This window comes from Bison bison, unplaced genomic scaffold (genome assembly GCF_000754665.1).
Source record: "Bison bison bison isolate TAMUID 2011002044 unplaced genomic scaffold, Bison_UMD1.0 scf7180017864508, whole genome shotgun sequence".
Taxonomy (NCBI): domain Eukaryota; kingdom Metazoa; phylum Chordata; class Mammalia; order Artiodactyla; family Bovidae; genus Bison; species Bison bison.
The window spans coordinates 9,390,674-9,412,728 of record NW_011495064.1 but is presented as its reverse complement, the minus strand read 5'-3'; positions in this window follow the sequence as shown (position 1 = coordinate 9,412,728).

Sequence of the window (22,055 nt, the reverse complement as noted above, 5' to 3'; positions counted from 1 at the left end):
CCGCAGAATATACAGTTCAGTCTCTCAATCGTGTCTGACTTTTTGCAACCCCATGGACTGCAGCATGCCAGGCTTCCCTGTCCATCACCATGAGCATTTTTTGGCATTGCCTTTCTTTGGGGTTGGGATGAAAACTGACCTTTTCTAAATTTGCGTATTGAGGGGAGCACTTTCACAGCATTACCTTTTAGGATTTGAAATAGCTCAACTGGAATTCCATGACTTACACTAGCTTTGTTTGTAGTGATGCTTCCTAAGGCCCACTTGACTTCATACTCCAGGATGTCGGCTCTAGGTGTGTGATCACACCATCGTGATTCTCTGGGTCATGAAGATCTTTTTGTATAGTTCTTCCGTGTATTCTTGCCACCTCTTCTTAATATCTTTTGCTTCTTTTAGGTCCATACCATTTCTGTCCTTTATTGTGTCCATCTTAATCATCACTGATTAAATGTTTAATTAGAAAGCACATGAATACTGTGGATAAGCAAAATTACAAATAAAATGTGTCTTGATGTTTGAGGGCAAACCTATCATCTGGCTTTTGAGTTCAGATACCTCAGCTTCTTTTGATCTGAGTTATTCAGGGAACAAACTCAACTTTCTGCCTCAGTCCTGTTTTGCTTGGAAAACACAAATGCTACTGACATTATGACTCTTTCATTACACAAATCAAAGAACTTCTCTGGGCCAAACTTTCTCCTCTAGAAATAAGATAGTTTGACAAATGATCTCTAAGTTTCTTTCCAAAGCTTACTATGATTGTATTATTTTGTGCATGCCTTTTAGAGTGAATTAATCATAGGAAAATAAACTTTCACTTGTACTGAAGATTTCAAACAAACTCCTAACCATTACAATTCAAAAACATTATAGTAAAACTGTAAATAAGACTTCAATTAGAGGGATAAAGATAGGAACACAAACTACTTTGTTTAGGTGCTGTTTTGATGTTTGTTACTTTGGACTTGAAAACAGTGCAAGGTATGTGAAGAGGTGCGAGTTGCCTTAAAAAAAAAAGAGTTCAAACAGCTTTGTTTGCAGACCAGAGAAAAAGTTGTGTGCTTCATTTTCCTGCATGAAAGAAGCTGTCAGAATGATAAAGCTCTTTACTAAAGAGTTATTATGTTGAAGACATTTAACTTTAGCAGAATTTTTTAGAGATACAAAATGCATGGCCTTTGTAAAATACACAGATTCTGAGTTAGAAAAGTTCTCAGTCTAAGGTATGTTTATCCCCTTTAAAAGAAACCTGAAAGTCACTAACAAATAGGGTTATGAGATTTGATCATTTAAATTATTCTAGAGAAATCCAAGAGAATATATAAAATTACATAGATTACATTGTAATTGTGTTGATTTAAGAATATGATTCTTGATCCTACTATGAAACAATATTTTTATGGTAGTTTATTTTACCTTTAAAGAATCCTCCCGTGGAGGGATATCAAGTAAAGAAGGATTTTTCCACGGATTTTAACATTAAGCTTGAAAGTGTGAAGATCAAACAACCCTATCTCCATTTGGGATACAGAATTCATATTCTTAAGTTGTTCTTATATTAATTATATATGGAGATATACTTTTTAACTTAAGATTTTAATTTAAAATTTTTGTTGGAGTATAGCTGATTAACAATGTTGTGTTAGTTTCTGCTGTATAGCAAAGTGAATCAGTTATATATGTATATATATATATATATATATAACCATTTTTTAAAGATTCTTTTCCCACATAGGTCATTACAGAGTATTAAGCTGAGTTCCCTATGCTGTACAGTAGGCCCTTATTATCTACTCTATATGTGGCAGTGTGTATATGTCAATCCCAGTCTCCCAACTTATCCCTCCCCCTTCCCTCCTGGTAACCACAACTTTGTTTTCTACATCTGTGAGTCCATTTCTGTTTTGTAAATGGGTTCGTGTGTACCATTTCTTTAAATGCCACATATAAGCAGTATCAAATGACATCATATGATATCGTCTTTCTCTGTCTGACTTACTTTAGTATAAAGAGTTCCAGATATGAGAAATTAATGGTTTTGAAAGCTCAAATGGGATTTATTGTTTTATACAACCTTCTATAGTTTGACTTCTTGCTCAATATATCCCACACATGGCTTCAAGCTTCAGTGAACTTTCCCTCTGCAGATTCCAATTCAGATGAGCAAAGCAATAGAAAAACAGGAAGTGTGGTGGGGAGGAAAGTGGAAGTGCTGGTTGCTCAGTCGTGTCTGACTCTTTTCGGACCCCACGGACTATGTAGCCTGTCAGGCTCCTCTGTCCCTGGAATTCTCCAGGCAAGTTTATTGGACTGGGTTGTCATTCTCTTCTCCAGGGAATCTTCCCCACCCAGGGATTGAACTTGGGTCTCCTGCATTGCTGGCAGATTCTTTACCATCTGAGCTAGCAAGGGAGGACACGAGTGCTGAAAATTAAGGTTGTGTTACAGAAACATTTAGAAATTCAGGTCAGACATGCAGCCAGACTAGATGTGATGAAGACCCCCAAGAGAAAACTCTTAGTTTTCCTTCCACAGAAAGAAGTGTGTTTCAACAAGATATAAACAGAGAGTCTGTGAGAAACCCAATTGCACCCTTTTGGAGGGGCAAGACCAGGTCACAAACGAGAAAGGGAGCGCCACTCCAAATCTGTTTTTCTAGCTTTTAATAACAGTATCGAAAATGGAGATCAGGCATGGCTACACTGAGCAGCAGAGCAGCAGATGGAGCCAATAGCAGGATGGCACGGCCTGTGTTTTCAAGGCATCTGGTAGTAATATTAAAATAAGATTTATCACTTCAAAATTACTAGAGAAAATTGATCAAATAGATCACAGTTCATACTGCTAAAAAGACTAAAATAAAATAATAGAAAGAAGGAAAAAACATGGGTTTGCAAGGTGGCTCAGTGGGTAAAGAATCCGCCTGCAATGCAGGAGACGCAGGAGATGCGGTTTCAATCCCTGGGTTGGGAAGATACCCTGGAGAAGGAAATGGCATCTCACTCCAATATTCTTGCCTGGGAATTCCCATGGACAGAGGAGCCTGGCGGGCTACAGTCTATGGGATCACAGAGTCGGACACAATTGAAGTGACTGAGCACGCAAGCACATACACACAAAAATGTATAATAACCAAAAGGGACTAAATATATCACTTAATGACAACAAATAAAAATGAGATAATGGTCCTTATTAATATCTGGCAACACATATTTGAAGGCAAAAAAAAAAAAAGCTATGACAAATCCTACAGGGGCATTTTCTCTCTTTTAAAAATTCAGAGTATAATCACCAGATAAAATAATGCTCATGAAAGTTTACATACAGAATTACATAGCAACAAACTATGTAAATAACTATGGTTAAAAACAGGAAAGTCTGTTGACAGAGAAACAATAGAAGTGAGAGATTTTGACATGTTTTTTGAGTGCTTAACAGATAATAGGCCAAAAAAAATTGGATGCTTAAGATTTAAATCATGAAACCAATTTGATATGAGGAAATAAATATGCAATTATGCTATACATTTCAAATGTCTATGGATCACTTAGGGCTTCTCTGATGGCTCGACAGGTAAAGAATCTGCCTGCAATGTAGGAGACATAGGAGATGCAGGTTCGATCCCTGGGTTGGGAAGATCCCCTGGAGGAGGGCATGGCAACCCATTCCAGTATTCTTGTCTAGGGAATCCCCATGGACAGAGGAACCTGGAGGGCTATAGTTGAAAGGGTCGCAAAGGGTCAGACATGACTGAGCAACTAAAACACACATGGACCACTTAAATATGATTATATTGTTTATAGAGCCACTCTCAATATAGTCAACAAAACAAATTTTCTCACACAATATCTGACATCAGTGCAAAAAATCTAGAAGTTGATAACAAAAATATAAATAAATACTCATAAAATATTATCTTTTTTGAAAAATAAAAAGAACATAAATAATGCTTAACAAAGGGGCAAAAAAAATGGCTTTGGATTATTTAATAAACAATTACAATCAAAACGCACATATAAAAAATCTATGGGATGTTGTCACAGTTTTAATTACACATAAGTTTATAGGATAAAATAATTTTGATACTAAACAAGAAAGAATAACACAAGTTAATTATTCATATAAAGGTTAGAAAAATAAGCATGAAACAAAAACAAACCAGGAGTAAAAGAAAACAAACCAGGAGTAAAAGAGAACGGATCCATTACTATAAAAGCAGGTTAGATAAAGAAACCTGAGTTTTCCTTTTTAAGAAAAATGTTATTTTCAACGTCTTTTTAAGAAGAAAAAAATGAGAAAACGCATATATTTCTAGATTCAAAGGAAATTAAATTTACGAAAATTACAATGCACTATTTTATTTTCTTTAGAAGAAATACTGATTAAACACTCAGCTCTCCCCTGTTTTACAACATAATTTTTGTGATATACCAAATACTTAAGTGTTTTATTTCTGGAGTTTTATCCCATGCTTTTAATCTGCCTGACTTTTCTAAGATCATCATCACACTGTTTTAGTTACTGCAACTTTTAAAGACAATTAAATGATAAGTAGGGCAAGTCTTTCATCATTCTGCTGTTTCTAAATTTTCTTAGCCCTTCTTACTCTAAAATAACTTTGGTTACAAATTTTATTAAAATTACAGTAAATATGTTATTTGACTTTAAAAGTATTATAATATTTTCAAATATCTATTTTTTTAGTTAAAATCATAGTATGTCCCAATGTTTTTATGGATTTTTATTTCAAGCCATTGAAGTTTTGAAGATTTTTATTTCCTTGTTTCTTTTCTTTCATTTGATGAAGCCTTGCAACATGTGGGATCTTAGTTCCTTGACCAGGGATTGAACCCATGCCTCCTGCACTGGAAGCGCAGTCTTAATCACTGGACTGCCAAGAAAGTTTAGTTTTGAGAATTTAAAAAAAAATGTTTATTCTTAGGATTTTTTTCTATTGTTAATTTTATGTTTTCTACTAGATTTTTCGCTATAGGAATCTGTTTACTTCCGTATCTTTATTTTATAGCTAGTCACATAACTGAAATATCTTATCAATTCACAAATTTGAATTTCTTTCCTTGGTTTTCTAGGAAGTCAATCAAAGGATCGGAATATAAGAAGAAAAAGATAAATCTGACTCTTCAATTCCAGGTTTGATTCTTTTGTTTATTTTCTTATCTTTATTGCATGAGGTATAAGTTTCATTAAAAAGTCCGCTATTAATGATAATAACATGCATTTTTGCACTGCCATGACTTTAACGAAACACTTTGTGTTTTGCTCTGATGCCTGATTTTGAATTATTTTAAGATATTTTTATTATGTTAGGAAGTTAACCGTTCAATTTTACTTTACTATGACATTTAAAAAAATTAGGTTTTGATAGAGCAACCATGAAGATAGCTATACAAAAAATATACTCATATGATAGAGACAATATTATCTATCATAATACTTAATGCTGAAAGACTGAATCCTTCTCCTTAAGATCAGACACAAGAAGGAATGTCTGTCTTCATCACTCATATTTAACATAGTGCTGGAAGTTTTACTGGGTGGTGGGAGATAAAGAGCATGCATGTTTAAAAGGAAACAAAAAACTGTGTTCCTATTTGTAGGTCACATTATAACTGTATTGTCTATATAGAAAACCCTCAAGATATCTCAGCTATCTCCTAGAACTGATAAGTGACTTCGGTAGTTTCAAGATACAAGATCAACACAGAAAAATCAACAGTATTTCTATAAACTAGCAACAGACCAGCAGAAACCAAAACTAAAGACAAAATATAATCTATAATTGTGCCAAAGCAAAGGAAATAGTTACAAATCTAAAGTTTGATTTAATGATCTATCAGTTGATAGATGAATAATATTAGATTTATAACTATTTCATAAATAGATAGATGATCTCTGTGCTGGAAGTTACACACTGCTAATAAATGAAATCAAAGAAAATCTAACTAAATGAAGAGACATACCTCATTCACTGATTGGAAGACTCAACATAGTAAAGATATTAATTCTTCCCAAATTGATCTACGAGTTTAGTGCAATTCAAATTCCCAGCAACATTTTTTGTAGACTTAGACAAGTTAAATTTATGTGGAAAACCACAGGCTTTAAAATAATTTAAAAAATTGAAGAAAAATAAAGTGAAAGATCTCACTCTACAATAATAAGGCTGTGTATGTTTAGTCACTCAGTCGTGTCCTACTCTTTAAGACGCTATGGACTGTAGCCCACCAAGATCCTCTGTCCACGGGATTTCCCAGGCAAGAATACTGAAGTGGGTCGCCGTTTCCTTCTCCAGTAATCTTCCCAACCCAAAGATCAAACCCAGGTCTTGTGCATTGCAGGTAGATTCTTTACTATCTGAGTCACCAGCGAAGCCCAATAGTAAGTCCACTAAGAGTGGAATAGAATAAAGACCCCTAAGACAGTCCTACACAAATAAGTCCAATTTATGTCTGACAAAGGTATAAAAATAATTTGATAGAGGAAGGATAGCTTTTTCAATAAATGATGCTGGAGAAACTGGGTATCCATATGCAAAAAGGACAAATCTTTATCTAAGTCTTCAACAAAAAATTAATTTAACGAATCACAAACTTAAATGTAGTAAACCTGTAAGACTTTCAGAAAAAATACCTTACGAGAAAGCCTTCAGGATCTAGGGCTTGCCCAGGAGTTCCTGAACACAACACCAAAAGCACAAATCATAAAAGGACAAATTGATAAATTGGACTTTGTCAAAAAGAAAACTTTTGTTCTGCCCAAACTCTGTTAAGATAATGAAAAGACAAGCTACATACTGGTAGAAAATATTTGCAAACAAACAAACCAATTAGAAAATGGGCAAAAGACATGAAGAGACATTTTACTGAAGAAGATACACAGATGGCAAATAAGCACATGAAAAGATGTTCAATATCATTAGCCATTAGGGAAATGCAAATTAAAACCACAAGGAGATATTACTACACACCTAAAAGAATGGCTAAAATAAAAAAATAGTGATATCACCAAATGCCAGTGAGGATACAGAGAAACTGGAAAACTTGTATATTGCTAGTGGGGATGTAAAATGAAAATGAGTATGCAGTGGATGACAAAACTAAGCATATGCATACCATATGACCCAGCCATTGCACTTAAAAAAACATTTTGGGAGGAATCGAGCCATTTATTCAAGAGAAATAAAAACTTATGTTCACAGAAAAACCTGCAGATAAATTTTCATAGCAGCTTTGTACGTAGTAACCGAACTACACCGAACAACTCGTCTAAGTCCTTCAACAGGTGAATGTTAAAAACAAACAAATAAAGCAAAAACAACTGTGGTTCATCCATACCATGAAATAAAGTTCAGCAACGAAGGGAATCAACTATTGGTATGTGCAATGACTTGGATGAATCTCAATGGCATTAAGCTGAGTGAGGAAAGAATATATATTGCATGATTCATTTACACAACATTCTTGGAAATAAAATGACAGAATCCTAGAAATAGTGAACAGGTCACAGGTAGTCATAGGCTGTGTCTGCAGCTATAAAAGTCAGCATAAGAGGTCCTTATGATGAAAGGTATCTGCATCTTGACTGGTGGTGGTCATGCTAGTGGTAAAATTGCATAGAACTAAACACATGTAAATGGGTGCATGTAAAACTGGCCGAATTTAAATAAGATTGATAGATTTCATCAATATAAATTTCTTGATTGTGATGCTGTACTATAGCTGTGTAAGATGTTAATTGGGAAAACTGGGTGTATTATTTCCACATTATTATTCTGCTTTATTTCTTATAACTGTGTGTGGACTACAATTCACTCAATAAAATATGTTTTTAAAAAACAGATTTTTGGTAATGGTTTACGCTAATCACATAAATTCTCTACTGATTTAATACCTAGATTTCCCATAAGGAACCATTTGTGAGAACCTCGATTGAAACTCAACTGGGTGTGGGATGTCAATTTTTTCTCTGTATTTCTAGATTTGATTGATTTGGTCTTCTAACATCATTTGGGAATTTTTACATTCACGTGCACATTTGACATTAGACTGTAGTTTTGTTTTTGAGTGTGGTACAAGGTTTGCAAATGTAGCCAGAAAACTTGCCATCTTTTTCTATGCTCTGATGCAGTTTATATACCATGGAACTTCTTTGAATTTTTTGCAAGAATTCACCCATAACGCTATTTGGATCTACATTTCATTTGAGACAATTCTTTGAGAACAATTCAAGTTCCTTCCATGTTTATTGTTATATTAAGTTTGTCAACTCTCCCAGCCAATGTTGTCATTTTATATTTTCTTAGATTCTTTAATGTTTCCAAATGTATTAGTATTGAATATATATTTGGTATTATATTACAATTTTTACATCTTGTTTATGTGGTAATAGTTCACATTTCAGTTCCAGCTTACCCTAACAAAAATTTAAGTGTTCTTGTTCTTTCAGTTTTAATTTTTCCATGCAACCTTTAAAATCAATGGGAACCCCTTTGGTTTAAGGAATTTTGTAATTTTCTAATTAATTAAATATTTTATATATCTAAAACTTCCTGGGGAAAATGTAATTTATTTGATCTCTGTTTGGAGAAGCCTTTTCTAAGCATAAAAGCAAAAGGGAAACACGTAAAGATTGATACGTTTAACTGAACCAAAAAGCTAAAAGAAAAACTGTATATATCAAAGCACTGTACATATTTCAACACATGGTGAAAAAACAATTAGATATCTATAACCAACAAATGAACTTTGAGCCGTATAATCTAATATATGAAGAAAATTAACTTAAAGCATATCATCGACTTAAATGTGAAACATAAAACTATACAACACTTGGAAGAAAACACGAGAGAAAAATCTTTGTGACTTTGCTAGCCTACAGATTTCTTAGATACAACAGCAAAGTCACTATCCATAAAGGAAAAAAAAAGTAATACATTTAAATTGAGCTTCATCAAAAGTGAAAATTTCCTCTCTCCAAAAGACACTGTTATTAAGAAACAAGGACAAGCCACACACGAAAGAAAACATTTTCAAAGCAAATATCTGAAAAAAGAGACGTGTTTGGAACATAAAGAACTTTCAAAACTCAGTGATAAGAAAACAAAAACAAATCAATTACAAATGGGTCAGATATTTGAACAGACACTTCAGGAGGGAAGACATACAGGTGACAAATGAGCACATGAAGAGATGCTCAACATCATTATTGGTTGCTGCTGCTGATGCTGCTAAGTCGCTTCAGTTGTGTCCGACTCTGTGCGACCCCATAGACGGCAGCCCACCAGGCTCCCCCGTCCTTGGGATTCTCCAGGCAAGAACACTGGAGAGGGTTCCCATTTCCTTCTCCAATGCATGAAAGTGAAAAGTGAAAGTGAAGTCGTTCAGTCGTGTCCGACTCTTCGAGACCCCATGGACTGCAGCCTCCCAGGCTCCTCCGTCCATGGGATTTTCCAGGCAAGAGTACTGGAGTGGGGTGCCATTGCCTTCTCCGCATTAATGGTTAGGGAATGCAAATTAAAACCACAATCCTAGCATCTGGCTAGGATTGAAAGCACTTGTCCTCATATGATGTGATGAGGGTGTGGATGAATTAGAGCACTGATACCCTGCTGTTGGAGAAATAAAATGGTGTCAATCTTTGAAAAATTGTGTGATATTTTTCTTAAAATGGTAGACAATCCCCTGCCATATGATCTAACCATCTCACTGCTAGGTAGTTATGAAATAAAATGACACTAGAAATATAAATCCATAAAAAATATGTACACAATAAATAACTGAATGTTTATTGATACTATTCAAAACTAGAAATAACCCAAATATCTGTAAAGTGTTTTGTGGGTAAGCAAAATGTAATATATTTATAGAGTGAACTAGTAGTCAGCCTGCTAGTGGTAAAGAATCTGCCTGCCAACAGGAAATGCAAGAGATATGGCTTTAGTCCCTGGGTAGGGGAGATCCCCTGGAGAAGGGAATGACAACCCACTCCAGTTTTCTTGCCTGGGGAATCCCATGGACAGAGGAGCCTGGTGGGCTACAGTCCATGGGGTCGCAAAGAGTCAGACACTACTGAGTGATTTAGCATTCATGTTATAGATGGTTCTTAAATAATGTGTATTGATACTGCGTGTGCAATATTTAAACCATTCCATAATTGTTATGCTGATAGTGTGTCTCAGATTCGAATTTCTAGGTGAATCGAATCAGAATTCCTAAGTAGGAATCTGTTTCGTGATCCTCCACAGCTGGGAAAAGCTGTGCTTCTTCCCACGTTCTTTTTTCTGATTCTGCTCCTTCTCTTTGAACTAGACTGTCTTTTCCAAGGCAGGTCACTCCCCAAATGTATTTCTCTGTCCATGGACAATTCTACATTTTCTTTCGTAGCAAAATAAATATCTTCATTTCACTAGCCTTCTCCCCGCCCCCAAATTCCCCATCTTAAGTAAATTTTTATATATAAATATAAGTGCACTGCTTTAAAAATATTACTTATTTGGCTGCACTGAGTCTTGTGGCATGTGGAATCTTTAGCTGTGTCATGCGAACCCTTAGTTACAGCATGTGGGATCTAGTTTCCTGGCCAGGGATCAAACCCATGCCCCCTGTATTGGGATCACGGAGTCTTAGCCACTGGACTGTCAGGGAAGTCCCAGGGCACTGCTTTTTAAATCTTGCTTGATTTGTGTTGATTTATCCCTGTTACTTCTACCTGCCTCTATATAATTCCTTTATTCAGCAAGCATTCATAATATCCTCCTTATATGCCAATCACTGTTTTGGGTTGTAAAGACACAAGGTGGGGTAGAACATGTTGCTATTTCTGAAGATAAAATGGTCCACTTGGAATAAGGGACAAGAAGCGAGGATAACACCAAGGCCCAGAGAGCTACAAAGAAGATATGCACAGAGGGTCCAGAACGAAGGTGGTGGGGTTCATGTCCTGAAGTGTTCCAGTTTCTAAACTTGAAATTTTGTGGCTAGCTAACAGATGCTATTGACTAACTATTCAGATACTGTTCCCTAACTGGAATATTACCCACATGGAAATAAAAACACATATCTGAAATGTATCACTGAGTATAGAAATATATGTTCTATATTCATTCAGAGTATACAAAGATAAGATTAAGAAGACTGCTTTAGTCTTTGAAAATCTCACCATTGTTTTCACTGCACACCTTTGCTACATGGTACCCAGCTAAGATCTGATGAGGGGATCCTAAGAGTTCTGGTTCTAGTAGTGTGATACCATGGATGTCCTCTGGGTATGAATACCAGAAAGCGAGATGTAATTTACTGAAGATTCTTTAGGTGTTGACGTGGAAACTCCTCAGCTGGCAGAAGGAGGGATGGTATCTGAGGGGAACTGGAAGAATGGAACCAAACAGTCGGCAGAGACTGCTGAGTACAGATAAATAACCACTGAAACTAGACCTGAAATTCAAACGTTTTCAGACAGAGATTCAGAGTCTACCATTCACAGGCATCATCGAAAAAGGGTTACTCAAGGAATTAAAGATGTATACAAGGGAATATTATTCAGCCATAGAAAAGAATGAAATAATGCCATTTGCAGCGACATGGACGCACCTAGAGATTAACATACTAAGTGAAGTAAATCCAACAGAGACAAACAGAATGTGATACTGGTTACAGGTGGAATCTGAAAAAATGATACAGTGAGTTTATATACAAAATGGAAACAGACCCTCAGACACAGAAAACTAACTGATGGTTACCAAAAGGGATGTAGGGGGGAAGGATAAATTAGGAGATTGGGATTAACATATACACTTTACTGTATATAAAATAGACAAGCAACAAGGGCCTACTGTATACCACAGGGAACTCTGCCCAATATTTTATAATTACTTATAAGGGAAAAGAATCTGAAAAAAATTAGATACATAGGTATATATAACAGAATCACTTTGCTGAACACGTGAAACTTATGCAGCATTGTAAATCAACTATACTTCAATAAAAACAGTAATGACAATATATCCTCGTTTAGATATATACTCAGAATGCATACTCTGAGTTTTGCCAACACAAAATAAATCTCTAAAACAAACATTAAACAAAAATTAACCCTCAAGTCAGCAGAAAAGTACAAGAGGAACTTAAAAATCGTGTAGACCAAAGAAATACATTCATAAAAGAACATTAATAGAAAGGAGGAAAACAGGTACTCAGGCTTATGCTAAAGCCAAAGCGACTAAATCATTGTGATGCTTGTGGAAGGGTAAACAAATTGACCATCAGAACAGAATCAGGAGCTCATGAACAGCCATCTGCACACATGTGTATATACACATAGGAACCCCTATATTGAGTTGGGACTGCAAATATAGAAAGGCATAATGGGTTTGTCAATAGAAGGTAAAGAAAAAAAGAGAAGGAGGGACTTCCCTGGTGGTCTAGTGGCTAAGGCCCTGCACACCGAATGCAGGGGGCCTGGATTTGATCCCTAGTCAGGGAACTAGATCTCTCATGCTGCAGCTAACATCCAGTGTGGCCAGATATTAATACATACATACATGCATAAATAAAAATAAATATAAAAAAACTGGAAGAAGGGACTGAAAAGATAAAATTAGATCTCTACCTCACACTCTTTTCACACAAATATATTCCAGATGGGAAAGTGTATTCAAAATGAAAAACAAAACATTTCAGAAGAAAATATGAGAATATACTTTTGATACAGAGTTTAAGTATTTCTTAAATGATAGCAAAAAAGAACATACTACAAGGCTTTTCTACATAAAAAGGTAAAAAAAAATTTAAACAGATGGCTACATAATCATTAAAGAATAAGCATCCATAATATACAAAGAATAAGTTCAAGTAAGAAAATATAAGCCTTAAAATAAGTAGATATAAGAAGAAAATCTATTGATAAGAGTAAATTAGGAAAAGACGGTGACGTGATTTAGCGGAAAGAATAAAGGTTTTAGGGTCCGGTTGACTTGCAATGTCATATTAACTATACCACCTCACTGGGATAGAATAAGCTCGAATTAGAATAGAGGTGGGGCTTCCCAGGTGGCCCTAGTGGTAAAGAACCTGCCTGCCAATACAGGAGACATAAGAGATGTAGGTTCGATACTTGGGTCAGGAAGATCCCCTGGAGAAGGGCATGATACCCCACTCCAGTATTCTTGCCTGGAGAATCCCAAGAACAGAGGAGTCTGGAGGGCTATGGTCCATAGCGTCGCAAAGATTCAGACATGACTGAGCACAAACATGTAGGTATAAGTGCATACATATTGTATATGTGTGTATGTGTATGTATATGGCGTATATGTCTGTATATAAATGAATACGTGAGTGTATATATGTGCCTAGGTGTCTGTGCATGTACATGTATGTGGGCATATATGTGTATGTATATGTGTAGGTGTGTGTATATGTATACAGTGTGCAGATTGTGTATGTGCATGTGTATATAAGTATATATGCATGTTTGTGTATACGTGTATGTGCATTTATATTGTGTATGTGTGTGCATAAATGTGTGTGGTATAGGTGACTGTGTATGTAGGCTGTGTATGTATGTATATTGTATATACGTATGTGTATGTGTTTATGTATGTGTGTGTGTGTAGTATATACCATCAAATATATGCCAGCAAGATTAGTACAAATTTATAGAATAATTAGGATTTTTTAAATTAGAAGATTTTGGATATTTGCCCTTGGAAAATGCTACGTATTTTTAATTTGTAGGATAACTCAAAGTACTTCTGGGGTTTTCCTCTAGCAGTTGAAAATGATTCTATCGAAAAATATACACAAATTCTTTCAAAAATGCTGTTATCTAATAGGAATCCATGAGAAGTCAGTCCTTAAAAAGAAGATTCTTGTTACTGAAGAAAAGAAAGTTGGCAATTTACCTCAGTAATTAAGTTGAAAAAAGCCCTCTTGCTTCAATAACAAGCAGAGAGCATACTTTTGAGACCTTTCCTTTCCAACTTTATAGATGAACTAAAGTAGACAAAACCGCTGGTGCACAATTAACAGTACACGTAACAGCCGGATTCCGGGGAGCAGGCCTGACTCCCCAGCTCTGCCCCTCGCTGCCCCGGGGCAGCTGCATCTCGCTGGCTCCCAAGCCTGTGGACCACGAGGGTCTTAGCGGCACCTGAGGGCCTCCCCATCGCTTTACACCTGGGAAATAATTTGAGGTCTTCGTCTACACTCTAAATACAACATGCACATCAATTGTTAAATCTCACAGATATTTGAATCCTTATGGCAGTAACTCTGATTTGTAGAATGACTATCTTTTCCTTCCTCTCATCAAAGAAAGTCAGTTTTGAACTGGAGCCTAAGTACGGGGTCTGCTCCTAACTTTGAAATTATAGGTAAACACGGTTTGTTTCAAGGTGTATGTGTGTGGAGGCAGGTGAGAGTGGTGTCCTTGGAAAAGAGAGGGAATGCCTTCATCAGCCCTCTGGCTGATGTAAACACCGTCTTTCTCCTTTGTGTCCAAAATGCCCAGATGCCAGGGGCTGGGAGCATGTATTTCTGAGGTCACATGCCTCCTGCATTTCTCTATCATCTCAGCTTTGAGATGAGTCTCTGTGCTCAGGCAGCTTCAGGAAAGAGCGGTGGGGACTGGAACCACTTCCTTCTATGTGCTTATGGTAGGAGCTTAGGTACCTACTGACACCGAGGCTGGCTGGACTCACTGGGGGCTTCCAACTGGGAGGACAGTCCAAGCCTCTATGTATAGCTATGCCTGTGAACAGCTTTCCTTCTTACTAATTATCCTACAGCATCATCCTGGGTAACCACACTGTGCCCTCCAACATGTCAGCCTAACAGTCTGGGACCTGCTATCTACACCAGCAAGCGATGCACGGACTGTCATCATATAGCACTCCCCACCTCCCCTGTCCTGTGTGAGCAAGCAGAGGTAAAAACTGTGACGCAGCGCCATTTGTTAAGAATATGTGTTCTGAGTCAGAGAGGCCTGGGTTTGCACACCTCCCAGCTCTTCCTGTGTCATGTTGGAAAGTTATTTAAGCTCGCCTTTAGCTTTCTCATCTGTGAAATAAGGATAATAGCAGCTGCCTCAAAGTGTTTCTCGAAGAATTAATTGGGACAATGCGTGTGAAGTGCCTGGTACACAGTAAGTACCCAATAATAATAGATGCAATCACACAGCATCGTCATAAGAACCTGCCTGTCATGATAGTCTGAAGCACTAAAAAACATTCCTATATTCTGAGGTCTTAAAATAGAATGTTATTAAACTATGTGATTTTAAAAAAAGAATTGGGAGATCAAAAATGGGTTAAATACGTTGAATTTGTAAAATTTAAATGTAATGATTTTTAAAATCATTAAAGCATACTAAAGAAATAGCTAATTAATAAGTACTAGTAGCATTTTATAGGACAGAAGTAGCTAATAGGACAGGACAGGTTTAGATTTGCAAAGACAGACTAATCCTTAATTTGATCTGTAATAATATATGCTTTTTTGAGCAACTGTTTATAGTACCTCCTGCCTTTTTTGTCTTACTCCATAAAAGGTGAGATTTACAAAGTGAATAAAGGTTCGCTGGGGAGAGAACAACAGAACAAACCAAAGGGTCTGAATAAATCGCCGATTGGATAAACCAGTTACTTACATTCACAGATACAGTGTCCCATGGTTTGAGAGCATCCATTATTCATGGCTTATTTATTGGAACAAAGTTTTGGCAGCACAAGTTTCCCTCAGAACTGCCCAAATGAACTATTGTGCCTTTTTTTTTTCCTCCCTAAAAATCACAATGCAAAGGGAAAGCATAGAAGGGACAGGTAAGGGTAAAGTTGGTGTTCAACTAACATTTTTGTTTTAAAAGCAAAAGGAGCAGAGATTTCTGCAGCTTGTTTGAAAAGCTAGAACTTTCAGCTCTCTGCCAACAACCACAGCTGAAACTGACAAGGTCTGACATCTCCCCCTGCTTTTCCTGCTCCCATTTTCTATGAAAATACTGTAGACACTGGATCAGGAAAGACAGTGGAGCCTTAAAATAATCACTCTTTCAATTTGCCCCGTGTTAGTTTCCATAGGAGACAAAAGCGGGAACTGTAGCCGGCAGCGAGCAACTGTCTTGTTAGAACCTCTCTTGTCGAGTCAGCTGAGGCTGTTGGCTGAAATCTGAAAGTGGCATTTTTCAAAAGGCCTTTTGGCTTCTGACTCTGTGGAGTTTTCACTTTGGAAAGCAATAAAAACGAATGGAAAAAAGCGAAAACTACTTCCAACACCAAGTTTTCATATACCTAAGATCCTATTTCTCATGCAAAGAACTTTTCATTTCTCTGCCTGAGTCGTTTATGTATGAGAACTGAAACCCATTTTTATAAAAGCGAAAAGATACATCAAGGAAAAAAAAAAAAGAAAGAAAGAAACTGTGCATCTTTGTAAGGTTAAGTCCTAGATCTTTGAGGTGGGCCACCTTGACTGTCAACCTTATCTTGTGAAATTGCTCACATAAACATTCCATTTTGGGAGGTAGCTGAGTTTTCCTTAGACACCATCCGCGGTTCCTTCATATTTTACAAACACATTCCAAGTCACAAATGCTAGACAGTCTTTCACAGAAGAGAGGTAGAGAGGATTTCTAGAAAACACAGGCAGCCATGGAATTTAGATTGTTCTTAAAAATATATTCAAATGGAAAAGAATATTATTCAGAACTTCACAATTGAACAGGACCTCAAGGATTAATTCTTACAAAAGTTTAAAATAAAGAAGCCTCCAAAAAAGTCCTCAACAAGTGGGGTGATGATTTTTTGTGGGGAATACAATTTACAAATATTCGTGGTTATGAGTGTGCAATCTAAGTGAAGTAGTAATTCTTTTATAAAAGTTTTATCAAAAATCTCTGAGGTTTGAAAAATATCACACAAACATCATGCTGTTAATAGTGTATTCTGGCTTCTCTGCTGTGGTCATTAAATCTATAATATGTTTATTTTAAGAGAGGGAAAAAATCCTACTTTATTGTGAGAAAGGGAAATAATGAAAAGAATATAAATCAGAAAAAGTTACTGTCTACATTTACACAGTGTAAGTGGAAAGTGATCCATCAGATACACACTTAACCCAAAGAGTAATTCATCCACTAGATTACAGCACGTTATCTAAATCATCTGTGAAACCATCTACACTTGTGCTTTCTCTTTGATTTTTACCTGCAACATCAACGACCACAGCAAAAGGACGCTGGCCCTGACTTTTTAATAAAAAGTTTAACAGAAAAGTACATTGCAATTTTCACTTTTAACCTTTTTCAACATTTGAATATTTATATCTAAAAAATCATGTCCCCATTTCCCACTCCCATCACCTGGGGGCATTAGTGCTCACATATTTTGCTCTTTTTTTTTTAATCAAAGAAGAGCCGTATTTTTAGATACATTTATGTATTTCTCCATTCGATTGAAAATTTTCAGGATTTTTATTTTTATTTTTTTTTATATTCAAGGCTCGATGTTGGAGCAAAACTCAATATTAGGATCGGGGTGTGAGAAAGATCCTGCCAATGGGAAGTTACAGATTTAAAAACAACAGACAATTCTGGAGGAAAATCTTCCTGCTTAAATATATCAGGAATCTGGTGTGCTTTTCGAGTGGTTACTAAACAATTTGTTTGTTAAGTAGCATCTCAGTATTGGAAACACTGTTCAACTTGCCTTCTCTTCCTTTATCGCTCATTAATGCCTTTGCCATGGCTTCTTTATGGGGCATCCATTAAGAGTGTACACTAATAACAGTTTAATCCCACTACACCCAATTATATATCCCCCTTAACCAGTGTCTGCCGCCTTCTTTCTCTCTTCCTCTGAATTATGTCTAATAAAATAGAATATGCTAACAGAGAGTATTATAAAGACAACAAACCTCTCCCTTCCCAACATTAAAAATTACAAATAGTAACTGTAATACAGCAGAAATAGCCAGAGAGTGGGCTGAAGTGGATAATGATGTACAGAGGGGACCACCGGCCCCTCACCCCATCTCCTGTCATTAATAACACCACACCTGACAAAAGACAGTACCCGCTAGAACAAAACTACATAAACACCCAAGATTTTATGAAACAATCTGTTTTAGAACTTAAATCATTAACCTGCATCTCCATGGGCTCTTCAAACAGGCTGTCTGAGAAAAATAATGGATTGTCTGCAAACTTTTATGTTAGCTATTGGCTCTAGAGTTGTGCTACTTAATTATTAAAATGCCGGGACTAATGAAACATGCAACCCTGGAAAGGAAACTACTTTTATCATCATGCATGAAAGGCAAAAACAAATATAATATCCCGCATCTACTATATACACCCTAGAAATGTATTTGCATCCACCTTCCAAACAGCAAGCACCCCCAGCTTCCCTCCTCCCCTCCTTTACAGCTGCTCAGTCTGCAAGAATGTGCTGAAGTAATTTATCTGAAATGGCCACTATTGTTCTTGATTCTGATTTGATTCCAAAAAAGCCAAATAATAGAAACCATTTTGAACATCTATTTTGTGCACCTGTTGTGCGGCACTATGATATTCCGCGATTTCCATTTACGTCACATCTCTCGACTCGCCTTTGATGCACCACGCTGCTGTGCTCAACAAAAATCCAGGATGCTAGAACCAGCCCCATCCTTATTTTATTAGCATAATGGCCATGGTGAATGCTCCTGAATGTGAGCTCTGGAAGAAAACAAGAGCCCGTCCATCTGACTACCAGCCAGACGCCATTTAACCAACATTAAGTAGATTCAAAGTAGTTGAACAGCCTGAAGGGACTCAATAAAAATACACTATATTAATATCATTAATGATTATGTTACTCAGGCAAAACAATAAGACCCGGGTAGTTCCATGGTTCCCTTGTTTTTGTCCTTGTGAGAATCTCAATAGTTTTTCTGCTCTGACTCTACCTGTGGGCTGGTTTCTTTGTTGATCAACTCAGGGATGCATGGGATTCTTGGCTGCTTTTTATCTCTGTAGCCTCTTCGTAATGTGCATTTCAATATTATGGCTTCAACATTTCAAATTCATCCTCAGTAGCTTCTTACCTTAGCCTCTCTGTATAATGATGCCGCAATTATATGAAGACTTACAGTGACCACAAAGGGTTGGTTGTGATAGCTGTGGGTTAGGGGACTGTAAGCTTTGCATAGCACTGACGGACACGTGGATTTTCAAGTAGTGAAATACCCAACCCCCCTTGACTGTCTTGCATGTTTGTTAACAAGCTTCTTCCATGCTGAGTGGAGTCATATAAGTGCTCATGAAGCCCATGTATCTTTGGCCACCTTTATTTATGTCAAACAATGGCAATGCCAAGATTTTTTGACAGGGAGATGATCCCTTTAAAGTGACAATGTCGAGAATGTTGGTGTGCCTCCTAGGTCGTATTAACGAATCGTATAAAGTGACTCCTTTAAGAAATTTGAAGATGATGAAAATTGGCAGATTCATAGAATTGTAGCATGAAACGGGACCTCTAAAGCCATGTCTGGCTCTGTCCCAAAATGGGAATTAATTTCTCCTTCAGCGTCTCTGGCAGGTCATCTTCCAGGTTCTGTGTGAACTTTCCATGGAAGGGTAAAGGCTGTGTAACAAAGCTGGCTGCTCTATTTGTAAACAGCCCTAATTGTTACATAATCAATTCAATGAACATGAGTTTGAGGGAGCTCCAGGAGATGGTGAAGGACAGGGAAGCTTAGTGTGCTTCTGTTCATGGGGTTGCAAAGAGTTGGATACACTGAGCAACTGAGCAACAGCTAATTGTTATATAGCTTCCTCTTGCCTTGAACTGAAATCTGGGCCTTTGGAAGCAGAATCAAATGACACTCAGAAAAGTCAGTGGTGACAGAGGCCCCCTTCATGTGTGTAGGGTTTAACACTCTGCCATCATCCTTTCAAAATTTTAAGCCAGTTTTTTTTTTTTTTAATGTGGACCATTTAAAAAGCAGAGACATTACTTTGCCAACAAAGGTCTGTCTAGTCAAAACTATGGTTTTTCCAGTACTCAGATATGGATGTAAGAGTTGGACCAGAAAGAATGCTGAGTGCCGAAGAACAGATGCTTTTGAATTGTGGTTTTGAGCAGACTCTTGGGAGTCCCTTGGACAAGGAGATCAAACCAATCAATCCTAAAGGAAATCAGTCCTGAATATTCATTAGAAGGACTGATGCTGAAACTGAAGCTGCAATACTTTGGCCACCTGATGAGAAGAACTGATTCATTAGAAAAGATTCTGATGCTGGGAAAGATTGAAGTCAGGAGAAGAAGGGGACAACAGAGGCCGAGATGGTTTGATAGCATCACAGACTCGATGGACATGAGTTCGAGTAAGCTCTGAGAGTTGGTGATAGACAGGGAAGCCCCGGCATGCTGCAGTCCATGGGGTCGCAAAGAGTCAGACATGACTGAGCTTTAATTACTGAGTTTAATTACTGACAACAGCAATTTAAAAAAAAAAGTTATTGAATTTGTAACAATGTTTCTGTTTTATGTTTTGGTTCTTTGACTGTGAGGCATGTGGAACGTTAGCTTCTGGATCAGGGGTTGAACCCACATCCCCTATGTTGGAAGAATCAGGGCTTGAACCCACATCCCCTATGTTGGAAGATGAAGTCTTAACTACTGGACCACCAGGCAAGTCTCTCAACTATTTTTAACAAGGGCCCCCACAGGTTCATTTTACCTGGTCCTACAAATGACCAGTTGATTGTTTTTGTTAAGTCGCTTAGTTGCGTCTGATTCTTTTGTGACCTTATGGTCTGTAGCCCGCGAGGCTCCTCTCTCTGTGGAATGCTTCAGGCAAGAATACTGGAGTGGGTTGCCATTTCCTTCTCCAGGGGATCTTCCTGACTCAGGGATCAGATCCACGTCTCCTGCATTGGCAAGCAGGTTCTTTACTGTTGAGCCACCAGGGAAGCTGCCTGGAAAATGTGTTATGTGATTATAATTTGGTAATTTGCTAGAGTCTGTTATTATGACTACATTTGTTATTGGATATGAATTTTGTTGATGCATAACTTCAAGTCTACATTTCTTCTACCAGTTGGTTAAATAAAATAAAGCTATAATTAAATTGCTATTGACAATAAAAATTGAACATTTCTTAAAAGATAAAATGAAATAATATGCTTGAAAGTGTTCTGAAATTTTATTTATATGTAAAGTAGTATCGTTCTAAAAATAAATTGCAATGTTGGGGTCTACAGAAAAAAAGTATCTCCTAATTGAACATAAGAAGTGAGTATGTGGATATTTAAATAATATATACACTCAATTTTGACAGTAAATGTAAATGACTTTGTACATTTCTCAGTAAGAGTTGTCTATAAGGAAAAATTTGGGTATTTATTTCTGATGAATAACACCATATTTTGAATTTAAGGTACCCTAACTGGTAAACTCTGGGAGATAGTGAAGGACAGGGAGGCTGCAGTCCATGGACTGCAGGATTAATGCTGGAGTCCAGGGGTGTAAAGAGTTGGACATGACTGAACAAGAACAACTGGTGATTTGGGGATTTCTAAATGCTTGCTCCTTGGAAAAAAGGCTATGACAAATATATATAGCATATTAAAAAACAGAGACATCACTTTGTTGACAAAGCTTCATATGGTCAGAGCTATGGTTTTTCCAGTAGTCATGTATGGATGTGAGAGTAGGACCATAAAGAAGGCTGAGCACTGAAGAATTGGTGCTTTCGAACTGTGGTGCTGGAGAAGACTCTTTAGAGTCCCTTGGACTGGAAGGAGATCAAGCCAGTCAGTTCTGAAGAAAATCAACCCTGAATACTCCTTGAAAGGACTGATGATAAAGCTCCAATACTTTGGCCACCTGATGTGAACAGCTAACTCATTGCAGAAGACCCTGATGCCGGCAAAGATTGAGAACAGGAGGAAAAGGGGGCAAGAGAGGATGAGATGGTTGGATGGCATCACTGACTCAATGGGCATGAGTCTGAGCAAACTCTGGGAAATGGTGAAGGGTAGGGAAGCCCGGTGTGCTG